We start from the raw sequence: 13,242 nt of genomic DNA, 5'->3' as shown, positions 1-13,242 counted from the left end.
ATTTAGTAAGACAGAAGATGTACCAGAACTGAAGATGGAGTTCATCCAGGAGAGCCACCTTTCCCCAAAGCCCTTTGCTCTCATGATCTCAATCATAGCTTTGTGTTCAATCTTGTTAAATGCCTTCTCAAAATCCAGTTTTAATATGATCATCTCCTTCTTGCTTTTATGACAGATATGCAGATACTCAAAAGTCCATGCCAAGCAATCTTGAATTGTTCTTGACTTAATGAAGCCATATTGATTCTTGTGGACAAGTCTTGTGATGAAGGGTTGGAGTCTATTTGTCAATATCTTGTTAAGTGCCTTGACAGAGGTGTTCAAAAGTGATATTGGCCTAAAATCTGTCACTCTGGAAGGGTCATCAACCTTAGGAATGAGAGTGATAAAGGACTCATTAATACTTCCCTGGAGTCTTGGAAGCGCCTCTTCTGTGAAGAGGCCAGATTGCAGGCTTGTAGATTTTGTGATAACAAACGTCACGAGTTCCTTCTTTGTATAGATTCCCTCTCCTAGTTTTGCAGGTCTCGGCTTGGGCAAAGCCCACCTTTTGTACAGTGCCTCTTTTTTTTTTCTAATAAATCTCTACAGTGGAGGCCTCCCCTGCTGTATTTTACGCTAAAAAAAATAGAAATAAAAATTGAAAAATAGGCCAATCTATTAGCCGTGTCAGGTTATATAAAGAAAATAAGGCAACTGATAAACCTTCATATAAAATGCCAGTTCTCTGTACACACTAAACCAGAATTTGTAGCTAATCAAAGAGCAATAGTCCAAAATAAATAGTACCAAGTAATCAGAGAAAGGTAACAACTGACATTTTTTTTATATCAACAACAACTGACATTTTTAACATGGATGTTAATGGTAAAAAAAAATGGAAATTTCAATCAAGCAATTGCCTAAGTGTTCAGGATCAGAGGGCAATAACCACAAAAGTAAACAGTAATCCCATGTATGAATCCAAATTCTAATTCGCTTAATTGATAGTATGACTTAAACACATCTTGTTGGTAGAAGCCAAAAGGGAAAGCAGAAACTGTTATATTCATCCAGTGAACATCATACGTTATCCAACAAAATAATCTTGGTATTCATCCAGTGAAATGATGCATAGTTTTCCCAAGAAAGGTATAGTGTAGTTAACCAGGAAATTTAACAAAAGGGATGAGCAACCAACTGTACCACCAAGAACAGGAAACACAATATAGTTGACCTAGTAAAGAAGCCAGGTGGGAACAAAAATCTGATATGTTGTTGTCTTTGCAGGCCAACTAATCAGTCATTTGCACAAACAACTGATGTGCACATATGGAACGAAATCTAACCAAAAAGATCTGGGCACGAACAAAGCACAGGTGCGCCCATACAGGACTGCACCATGTTCCATATCTGAACACAAACAACTGATGTGCACATAGTACGAAATCTAACCAAAAAGATCTGGGCACGAACAAAGCACAGGTGCGCCCATACAGGACTGCACCATGTTCCATATCTGAACATGTTGTAGTTCACACATTTTATTTAAGCATAACTCACTCCTCTATGGGATAATCCTATACGGGCTAAGTCATTACAGTCGTAAAATCAATGTGAGAAGACAACATATGCACTGAAGGAAAGAACAAGGCTCTAGCACCGTATATAGAGGCGAACCATCTTCAGTAACTTCATAGGCCAAGAAACCATATGGAAGGTAAAAGCAGGCAATGACAATTCCAAGTAATAAATCATAAGGTCTTTGAATGAGAAATATGGCAATCAAAAAAAGGGGAAAAAAGAGAAAACGACAAAACCTCAAAACCAACAAAGGGAGTCTGTAAGTTTGAATTAACATATAAGATAGTGAAGAGTCCTGAGAAATTCTTTGCCAAGCTGTAGATACACAACCTGATGTTTCAGCTTTAAAAACACTCTAGTACCATCACTGTTACATATGCTCGCGCTAGTGGCGGATGCAGGATGGGAACAAGGGGGGGGGGGGGGGTCTAAATAATGAAGATTTAGGGCTAGAGCTAGAGATTAATGGTGATTTGAGGCTAAGTAACCGTGGTCTAATGAAGAAATCAGGCTCACTAGGGGGGGCTGTAGCCCCGGCAGCCCCCCCTTTGGATCTGCCCCTCGCGCTATGTAACCTAATATCTGAAACCCCACTAACAGCAGGAAAGCAGAAATGAATAAGCTTGCTTTTGTGCATGACATGGATCGAGGCAATGTAAAATCGCCATTAAAGAAGAATTAGTAGATAGATAAGAAAACAATGTGTAGGGACTATAGTGTCCAGAGAGATGGGGAAGCGGAAATGAGCCTCACCTAAGAAAACAGAGGCGAAAGGAAAATTGAAAAATCTATAACCCTGAATGGCTGTACAAATTGCAGTGCTCTATCTAATCTTCTAACCATGTTAACAGAAGTAGAGCAACCACCAAGTAACCTTGAAGCACACTGTAGCATCAGCAAGGCTAGAGAAGGAAGCTGTAAAAAATGGAACATCAACAGCTCCTCCTAAGATCGTGTTTGCTTTCAATTTCCATTACATATTCTGTCTTTTCTGTTTCATTACACAAAGTGTACTGGTCGGTAAATATGTTTCGAAAAATATCCACCACAGAAAAATATACGACAGGAGCCATATTCAAGTTTTGCAGTGAACGGTAGGGAATCACCACTGACAGAAAAGGTGCCGCTACTCTTGGATTCCCAGCAGTCATCCTGCTTCCCACAGGTACCACTTACTCCTGCCATGGTCAGGTCCATCTCCACTGAACAATACAACAACAACAACAACAAAGCCTTTAAGTCCCAAACAAGTTGGGGTAGGCTAGAGTTGAAACCCATCAGAAGCAATCAAGGTTCAGGCACGTGAATAGCTGTCTTCCAAGCACTCCTATCTAAGGCTAAGTCTTTGGGTATATTCCATCCTTTCAAGTCTCCTTTTATTGCCTCTACCCAAGTCAACTTCGGTCTTCCGCTGCCTCTCTTCACGTTACTATCCTGGCTTAGGATTCCACTACGCACCGGTGCCTCTGGAGGTCTCCGTTGCACATGTCCAAACCATCTCAACCGGTGTTGGACAAGCTTTTCTTCAATTGGCGCTACCCCTAATCTATCACGTATATCATCGTTCCGAACTCGATCCCTTCTTGTATGACCGTAAATCCAACGCAACATACGCATTTCCGCAACACTTAACTGTTGAACATGTCGTCTTTTCGTAGGCCAACATTCTGCACCATACAACATAGCAGGTCTAATCGTCGTCCTATAAAACTTGCCTTTTAGCTTCTGTGGTACCCTTTTGTCATATAGGACACCAGACGCTTGCCGCCACTTCATCCACCCTGCTTTGATTCTATGGCTAACATCTTCATCAATATCCCTGTTCCTCTATAGCATTGATCCTAAATATCGAAAGGTATCCTTCCTAGGCACTACTTGACCTTCCAAACTAACATCTTCCTCCTCCCGAGTAGTAGTGCCGAAGTCACATCTCATATACTCAGTTTTAGTTCTACTGAGTCTAAAACCTTTGGACTCCAAAGTCTCCCGCCATAACTCCAGTTTCTGATTCACTCCTGTCCGACTTTCATCAACTAGCACTACATCGTCCACGAAAAGCATACACCAAGGAATATCCCCTTGTATGTCTCTTGTGACCTCATCCATCACTAAAGCAAACAAATAAGGGCTCAAAGCTGACCCTTGATGTAGTCCTATCCTAATCGGGAAGTCATCCGTGTCTCCATCACTTGTTCGAACTCTAGTCACAACATTGTTGTATATGTCCTTAATGAGCCCGACGTACTTCGTTGGGACTTTATGTTTGTCCAAAGCCCACCACATAACATTCCTTGGTATTTTATCATAAGCCTTCTCCAAGTCAATAAAAACCATGTGTAGGTCCTTCTTCTTCTCCCTATACCGCTCCATAACTTGTCTTATTAAGAAAATGGCTTCCATGGTTGACCTTCCGGGCATGAAACCAAATTGGTTCATAGAGACCCGCGTTATTGCTCTCAAGCGATGCTCGATAACTCTCTCCCATAGCTTCATAGTATGGCTCATCAACTTAATTCCCTGGTAATTCGTACAACTTTGAATATCCCCTTTATTCTTGTAGATCGGTACCAATATACTTCTCCTCCACTCATCAGGCATCTTGTTCGATCGAAAAATATGGTTGAACAACTTGGTTAGCCATACTATAGCTATGTCCCCGAGGCATCTCCACACCTCGATTGGGATACCATCCAGTCCCATCGCCTTACCTCCTTTCATCCTTTTCAACGCCTCTCTGACCTCAGATTCTTGGATTCTCCGCACAAAGCGCCTATTGGTGTCATCAAAAGAGTCATCCAACTGAAATGTTGTGTCCATATTCTCACCATTGAACAATTTATCAAAATACTCTTGCCATCGATGTCGGATCTCATCCTCCTTCACCAAAAGATACTCCCTTTCATCCTTAATGCACTTAACTTGGTTGAAGTCCCTTGTCTTTCTCTCACGAACCCTAGCCATCCTATAAATGTCCTTCTCTTCTTCCTTCGTACTCAAATGTTGGTAAAGATCCTCGTACGCTCTACCCTTTACCACACTTACAGCTCGCTTTGCAGTCTTCTTTGCCACCTTGTACTTCTCTATGTTGTCCACACTCCTGTCATGGTACAAGCGTCTATAGCATTCTTTCTTCTCCTTAATAGCCCTTTGGACTTCCTCGTTCCACCACCAAGTATCTTTAGCCTCGTGTCCACTTCCTTTGGTTACTCCACACACCTCTGAGGCCACCTTCCAAATGTTGGTTGCCATCTTGTCCCACATGTTGTTTATGTCGTCTTCTTCCTTCCAAGAGCCCTCTTTGATAACCCTTTCCCTGAATACCTCTGACGTCTCTCCTTTCAGTTTCCACCACTTTGTTCTTTCAATCTTAGCTTGTTTATCCCTACGGGCACGTACTTGAAAACGAAAATCTGCCACCAAAAGCTTATGTTGAGAAACAACACACTCCCCTGGTATCACCTTGCAATCCAAGCATGCTCGTTTGTCCTTTCTTCTTGCGAGGACAAAGTCAATCTGGCTATAGTGTTGTCCGCTACTGAAGGTCACTAGATGAGATTCTCTCTTTCTAAAGAAAGTGTTGGCTATCATCAGGTCAAAAGCTACCGCGAAGTCCAGAATTTCCTCCCCCTCCTGATTCCTACTACCATACCCAAAACCTCCATTAACTGCCTCGAAACCTGCGCTTGTAGTACCTACATGCTCATTAAGATCTTCTCCTATAAAAAGCTTCTCACTACTAGATATAGCTCTAACCAGGCCATCTAAGTCTTCCCAGAACTGTCTCTTAGCACTCTCGTCGAGGCCTACTTGGGGGGCATACGCACTAATTACGTTCAAGACCATATCACCAACGACAAGCTTGACTAAGATAATCCTATCTCCTTGCCTTCTCACTCCCACCACACCATTCTTGAGGCCCTTATCCATCTCCACTGAACAATCTTCCTCGAAATCTCTCTGCACAGGTAGAGAACAGTAGAGGTCATCAGAACTACGCTGGCCTTTTAAGCTCAGAATTAGGCTGAATTTAATAAAGTCTAATTTTACATGGTAACATTCGATTTTTAATCAAACAAGGATCAACAAAAGTTTCACGTGAATTGTGAGGCTGTAATTGCACCCAAAAGTGATAAGAAAACAGAGATAACACAATTTGATAATTCTATGCAGTACTAAAGGGACATACACAAACATATAATTAAGTATCATGACTGGGAAATCTTATAATGCAAATTAGCTGGAAAACAATGGCTGGAATATTGATACACCACGCAAAACTTTTGATCTTTGAGTTGGGTCTGAAGCTATATTCGCATCATGTGCATTTTAAAAACAAAAAATAACAGGTTCAGCCGTTGTTTTACTTACTGTTGTTGACGACCATCCGAACACCCTCGTTGTTAATCCTCTTCACTGGGACCTGGCGGCATCCACTTGCATGTACAATGTAGGAGCCTCTTCACCAAAGCATCGACAACTTGTAACATCTATCCATGACAACCTGAACGCAAAGCTGAACATTAATGATGACCTCGACGCATCTGTGCAAACAACAGGAACAACAACTTACTCCCACGGATAAGAGCAGGTTGGTGACGAGCTCACAGTTTCAGTGTCCAAGGTAGTTCACGAAGAGCAGCATCAGGATGGATCGCTGCTTGGAAAAGAGGATTCAAATAGATGTTAGCTACATGGATTACCACCTTGCATTGGCAACAATGCAAAAAATTTGTACATCCAACTCGGAGACTTGAACCAGACAAGGGTTGCGAGAGCTGGACCAATTGAGCTGGAACTGTGAACACCAACTTACATGGAAAAACAATGAACCACCATATAATAGAAAGAACCGATATCCTATTAACTGAACCAAGCATCTAAGAGGTCTACACTGATCACGAATTTACAACATTGCTATTAGAACAGAACTCCACATGGTAAACAAACATCCTGCAGGATCAAGTTTTTTTGGGACAGAGGGAGTAACCTAATAATAGATTAAATAGCAGGTTAAGATTTGCGGCAAGTTAATAATATTAAATGCCAAGTTATCCAAAATTCTTTATATTTGTGGACAAATTGCCTAGGATAGGAGCTCTTGGGCACATTACCCCTGCTACAGTTGAGGTTGACGGTCCCAGTCTTTTCTCTTTTTAGGTAATTAGGATCATTAAGAGGTGCTTAGAGGGGTGATACCAGAACGAATAGTTATTCTAACTTTAGGTCATATGGTGCAGCTGAAAGATCTACAAGTGTTTACCGTGATTCATCTTGAATTCCAATTATGTCCCTGCATTTCTGGTGTCCTTCTTGCTTCACTTCTTCTACATGGACGGGGGAAGCCACTGGAGTCCCCGCTTCTAGTTGAGGGGCTTCCGGGACCCCCACGATTTGTTTCCTTTATATTTGTTGGCAGAGGGATTAGTAATTTTTTTTTTTGAAATGGAAATGCATTCCATTACTCATGTACTGCACTCTCAGCAGTTACAATCGACCGAATACAGTCAAGAATAGGGTCCAAGAATGGAACATCCCCTTCTTCACACTCACACCCCAAAGCTGCTAATACATGGGCAGCCTTGTTACACTCCCTAGGAACTGCAGAAAAAAATACAAGACACAAAGTTTAAACTAGCAAGTTCCTGGATCTCTTGGATTATTCTACCCGGCACCGATAAGCCCCAATCCTTCGCTTCCACCGCAAATTTCACCATCACAGCATCAGTTTCAACAATAATTTTTGTAATACCGATATCTATGGCAGCTTGAATCCCTTGCAGACATGCAATTAGCTCAGCTTGGAAAGGATCTAGGAGATGTGGTAATCTGCCCCTTCCAGCAATGACAGTATCACCATCACTGTCTCTAATAATATAGCCCCAGCCACCATCACCACTCTCCTTTAGAAAAGATGCATCAGTATTGAGCTTGAGCACCTCCGGACTAGGCTTCCTCCATTTCTGTTGTCTCACAATTTGGCTTCTATGTTCTTTGGTCAGAAACTGCAAGATTTCTCCCGCATAAACTTCCACATCGGGCCTTCTCTGTCCTTCCTCCCTAATCCTATTTCTCTCTGACCACCATGACCATAAGCCGATTACCATTTTCAGCTGCTCCTCCCTTTTCAGGTTTGTAACATACCTGATGGCCTCTCTTGCCGACTCTATGACTGCCAGCTGCTCTCTATGGCCTTGCAGCCCCAGCCTAGCCCATAGTTCTTTCACCATATCACATTTGAAAAAGAGGTGCCCACCATCTTCGCCCTACGCAATTGCAGACAACACATCTATTAATGATATCCATTCCTCGATGCTCCAGATTATACCTTAGAGGGTGGCTATTTTGTAGCTCTCCACAAAAAGTGTTTGATTTTATTCGGAACATCCATGCTCCATATCTTCTTCCACAGATCTTCCTGCTGGTTTGTTGAGCTCGAGCTTGCCATTCCTCAGTTGCGTTGTTGGTTGGACAGTAAATTCCATCAATATATCTTGTAGGCACTCCTAACCGAGAAGACCCCTTTACGGTCATAGTGCCAGGCAAGGGCGTCCCCTGTCGAAATATTCAACGGCAAGGCCAAAATTACTTTTGCATCTTCTTCTCTGAAAGTATCCAAGACCAGCTGGGTATCCCAATCTTCAGAGATAGGATTAATGAGTTCAGCAACCCGGCGAGTAAGGTTCCTGCCCCTCGGTGTTACCGGTCGCCGGGTATGATCAGTTGGAAGCCATGGGTCATTCCAAATGTCTACCACTTCTCCATCACCAATTCTCCAAATTATTCCTTCTTTTAGAACATCAAGGCCTTTAAGTATACTCCTTCATGTATAGGAGATTCCTTCTTTTGGATGAGCCTGCAAACAGCTAGAATTTGGGAAATACTTGGCTTTCAAAATTTTAGCACAAAGAGAGTTGGGAGACTGCAGAAGCCGCCATCCTTGTTTGGCAAGCATAGCCAGATTGAAAGAATAAATATCTCTGAAACCCAGGCCACCATCCTTCTTTGGCTCGATCATTTTCTCCCAACTAAGCCAATGAATCTTGTGTTTGCCCTCCTGTTGATTCCACCAAAATCTGCATATCATACTGCTTATTTGATCACACAAGCCCTTTGTAATTTCGAAACATCCCATTGCGAAAGTCGGGATAGCTTGGGCTACTGCTTTAATCAAGACTTCCTTTCCCGCCCAAGACAACATTCTTTCCTTCCACCCCTGTATGCGTTGCCACACCTGGTCTTTCAAATAGGCAAAAGCTCCTCCTTTGGATCTTCCAACATGCACCGGTAGCCCAAGATATTTCTCGTTCATAGTTTCTTTTACAATATGCAGCTCTTGTTTCACCTCTTCTCGGTCTGTGCCCCTTGCATTCACACTGAACAAAACTGCTGATTTGCTTCTATTAATGACCTGCCCAGAACCAATGTTTTCAAGGCGGTAAGGCGAGGCGTGGCGACCGACTACCGCCTTACGCTTAAGCGACTAAGGCGTGAGGCGAGGCGACGCCTTAACATCTTAAGGGAATCTTTAAAAAGCAGCTTAGAGTGGTAGATAATGAAGAAAAACGAAAAGGAAAAAGGAAAAGAAAGGAGAAGGAGCAAGAAGTAGTCAGGCCCAGCCCACCAGGCAGCCCATATACCCCTCACCTTTGACCTTCCTGCTTCATATCTCGAGCTCCCAATCCTCTCCCCAGCACCGCCGCATCTCCCTCTCTCTCGTTCTCCACTACCGCTCCGCCTCCGCCCCTCTCTGTCTCTTGCTTCCCTCTCTCCTCCAGATGTTGCAGGTCAGCGCCGATCAGGGGAACATGGCCGCAGCCCACACAGGCGGCCGCACGACTCGGCGGTGGGCGGGCAACAACTTCTCCCGTCAGCGCGGGAGAGCGCGTCCGCACGGGCGAGCTGCGGCTTCTGGTTCCCCTCCCGCTCTCCTGCTGGTGAATCTCCCGCGCGCCCGCTCTCTCTCTCTCCCTCCGGCGCGCTCTGTTACTCCCGCGCACCCCTTCTCTCTCAGTTTTCCCCGCGTTTCCAATCCTTCTCACGTGTTTTCCCGCCGCCCAGAACAGAGGCCTCCCCATCCGCGCGAGGAGTGCCCGCCTTGCTCGATTTCGACGAATCGGACGCCAAATCGACGACTTCCGGACGCCATGGTAGTAAGGCGGACGCCATACCAATCTGAGGCGAGTCGTCCCGCCTGTAGCGCCTCGCCGATTAGGCGACGCCAAAGCGACGCCTTAAAAACATTGCCCAGAACAATGCTCATACAAATCTAAAAGACTGTGTAAATGCATAGCATCCTCCTTCCTTGCACGAATGAGAATCAAAGAGTCATCGGCAAAGAGTAAGTGAGAAATACTAGGAGCACCATGGCAGATTTTAACCCCGGCGATTTTTCCTTCACGTTCAGCGTGATTCAATAAAGCAGAAAAACCTTCAGCACAAATAAAAAAGAGATAGGGAGAGAGTGGATCCCCCTGTCTTAGCCCCCGTTCTGGACTGAAGCTCTCTGTGAGTACACCACCACCAACAACAAAGCCTTTAAGTCCCAAACAAGTTGGGGTAGGCTAGAGTTGAAACCCAACAGAAGCAATCAAGGTTCAGACACGTGAATAGCTATTTTCCAAGCACTCCTATCTAAGGCTCAGTCTTTGGGTATATTCCATCCTTTCAAGTCTCCTTTTATTGCCTCTACCCAAGTCAACTTCGGTCTTCCTCTGCCTCTCTTCACGTTACTATCCTGGCCTAGGATTCCACTACGCACCGGTGCCTCTGGAGGTCTCCGTTGCACATGTCCAAACCATCTCAACCGGTGTTGGACAAACTTTTCTTCAATTGGTGCTACCCCTAATCTATCACGTATATCATCGTTCCAAACTCGATCCCTTCTTGTATGACCGCAAATCCAACGCATTGCTCATATCATCTGTGAGTACACCATTCACCTTAATTCTGTAATTTACTGAAGTAACACAATTTAGAATTAGCTCAATCCATCTTCTATGGAAACCCATTTTGCTCATCATATCTTCCAGGAAGGACCATTCAACCCTATCATAGGCTTTGTTCATATCTAACTTAATTGCTGCATAACTAGTCTCGCCCCTTCTCTTATTGAACAGATTGTGAGTCATTTCATAAGCAATGAGAATATTATCTGATATAAGTCTCCCAGGTACAAAGGCACTTTGAGTAGGTGATATAACGTTTGGTATAATTTCCTTCAGCCTGTTTGCGAGGATCTTTGCTGCTATCTTATAAAGCACATTGCAGAGGCTAATAGGGCGAAGCTCAGAAACACTTTCTGGAGTCTTAACTTTCAGAATGAGTGACATTACTGTTTGATTCCATTCAGCAGGGATTGGTGCAACTTCATTTAGAATTTGCAGCACCTCCGAAGTTACTTTCCTTCCAACCACATCCCAAAAGTTTTTATAGAAAGCAGATGGCATACCATCAGGCCCAGGGGCCTTCAAATCCCCAATGGAATTCAGTGCAGCTACAACTTCTTCTTCACTGAATTCGGCCAATAGAGAGTCATTCATCTCACTCGTGACGCATGGTTCAACAACATCCAACAATTGTTGTGTGTTGTTAAGACCATTAGACCTTCCTTTTAATAAGGAAACACAGGTACCACCAACCACGGTAGTAACAGAAAATACTGTGAGCCTTGACACAAGAAAGGCATGGACTGGATATAACATGGTACTTGAAATTTATGGCAGTGGACAGTGTACAAACTATTATTTGAGCAAGAGCTAAATATTTGTTTTGCTAAACGTCAGTGTACAACTCCTAGGTTAAGGCTCTGAACAGGTAGGATGTGGCTGTCCATAGATGTGGAATTATGTATACGTGTAACCTCAGCAATGTTCCAAATGTACAGATCGCCGTTATCATATCCAATAGCAATTTTGCCTGCCTTGGCACAAACCCAATACGATGAGGTTACATTTTTAGCCTCCTTCTGTGATCGCTGCTGCATAGTTTTACCAGATATGGATACTGCTTTGCTAGCTTTAATATCCAAAAACTCATAACCCCATCTCTGAATATATGAGCACCTTAAGAAGAAGAAGAAGAAGAAGAAGAGTGTACCTTAATGAGACATTTGTATGTCTAGAAATAGTGGAATGAAAGATCAAACAGGGATAGTAGATATAGGCTATTAAGATGAAGTTTTTTTGTGGAACACGCAGGATTAAGTTGAGCAGTAGGAAGAGGTTGACCTGATCAATTGAGACAAAGGCTGGGGCGAAACAGATTACTTCGACATCATTAGCAGCACTGGCAGAAGAACCTTCAGTAAAGAAACAGACACCCAAAACAAAAATGGGTTAAAGTATAGTGTTCCACGTCAATGTACAGCTGTTCTTTTTGCAAGAACTATTCTAAAAATTAAACCAATAGCTGAATAATGCTACCTTTTGAATATAAGCACATACTGGAAAATACAAAAAAATGAGACTGGTCGACAAAGTTGATTATGAGCATGATACACAGATATTTGTAGTTTGCAACATCATACCATAAGAATCAGTAAAAGCAATGCAGAATACGCCATGTCAGGTAGGCATCTCTGGGCCAGACTAAGCTTCATTAGAGACACACTTCCAGAACTATCCCCAACATATCTGCCAGGCACTAAACCCTTTGGAAATCATCGACTCAGTAGTTGGAAAAACTATAAGTCTATAACTCACATGTACAAGCTCTTCTGCAACACAGAGAATGCTGTGATCGCCTTTTGAATCAGGTGTGGATAACATAGTTTTCCCGCATCAATGTCCCAGACCTGCACACAAGGTGGCTTCCAGATTAACAATACATGGAAGCGAAAGTATTGGTCAAATGTATTTACAAGAAATAAAAAATCACCTCGATCTGGTTTCTGGGTGATGACATTGAGAAGAACCCCTTGGCCCTCAGTAAACTGAAAAAGAACAGCCTAGAGTGAGTTGAACAGGAAGAGGATGCAAGCAAGGTCGACGGAGAGGTGAGAGGGGGATCACAGGTGTACGGCCGACGGAGCAGAGGAACACCTCTGTCTCTCGCTGGTACTTACTAGTTTTTTTTTATAATATTCTTACAAGCCACAGTGCCTACATAAATGAAGGGCCCCATGGACCCACACGTCATACAGAGTCTAATACATACTCCTCGCGAATACGTCTTCCAGCTTGTAATACGCCTTTCTCCTGGTTCTTCGCTCCGTGTGTCTCGACACCTGCCCCCGCCGGAGATTCTGCTTGACCCTGCTTGAGGACATTGTTGTAACCGGTGGCGGATGCACGATGCGGGATAAGGGGGGCTAAAACAATAGAGATGTTGATTTGCATAAAGATTTAATGGTGAAATCAAGCTTTTGCTACAGTGATTAGGCTTAAAATCAAAAAATTAGGGGGGGGGGGGGCTGGAGCCCCCCTAGCCCCCCGTGGATCCGCCGCTGGTTGTAACCCCTCTAGTGTTACGAGTTCGTTAAACACTGAGATTATGGCATACGTAAATGCTCATGGCTCCGTTTGGCTGGAGGAATTCCGGATGAAATTGGATGAAAAACACAGTTTCGGATGAAATGTTGTGAGAGAAAAACATTGTTCCGAATGAAAAAAGAAGCCGAACAAGTCAGTTTTAAGGGCAGACGAACGAAGCCTACATGTATTAATGAAAATTCTAACGCAA

The sequence above is a fragment of the Miscanthus floridulus genome, chromosome 19 (assembly GCF_019320115.1).
Source record: "Miscanthus floridulus cultivar M001 chromosome 19, ASM1932011v1, whole genome shotgun sequence".
NCBI lineage: Eukaryota > Viridiplantae > Streptophyta > Magnoliopsida > Poales > Poaceae > Miscanthus > Miscanthus floridulus.
The sequence above is the reverse complement of the archived record's forward strand: the minus strand, read 5'-3'. Positions refer to the sequence as shown.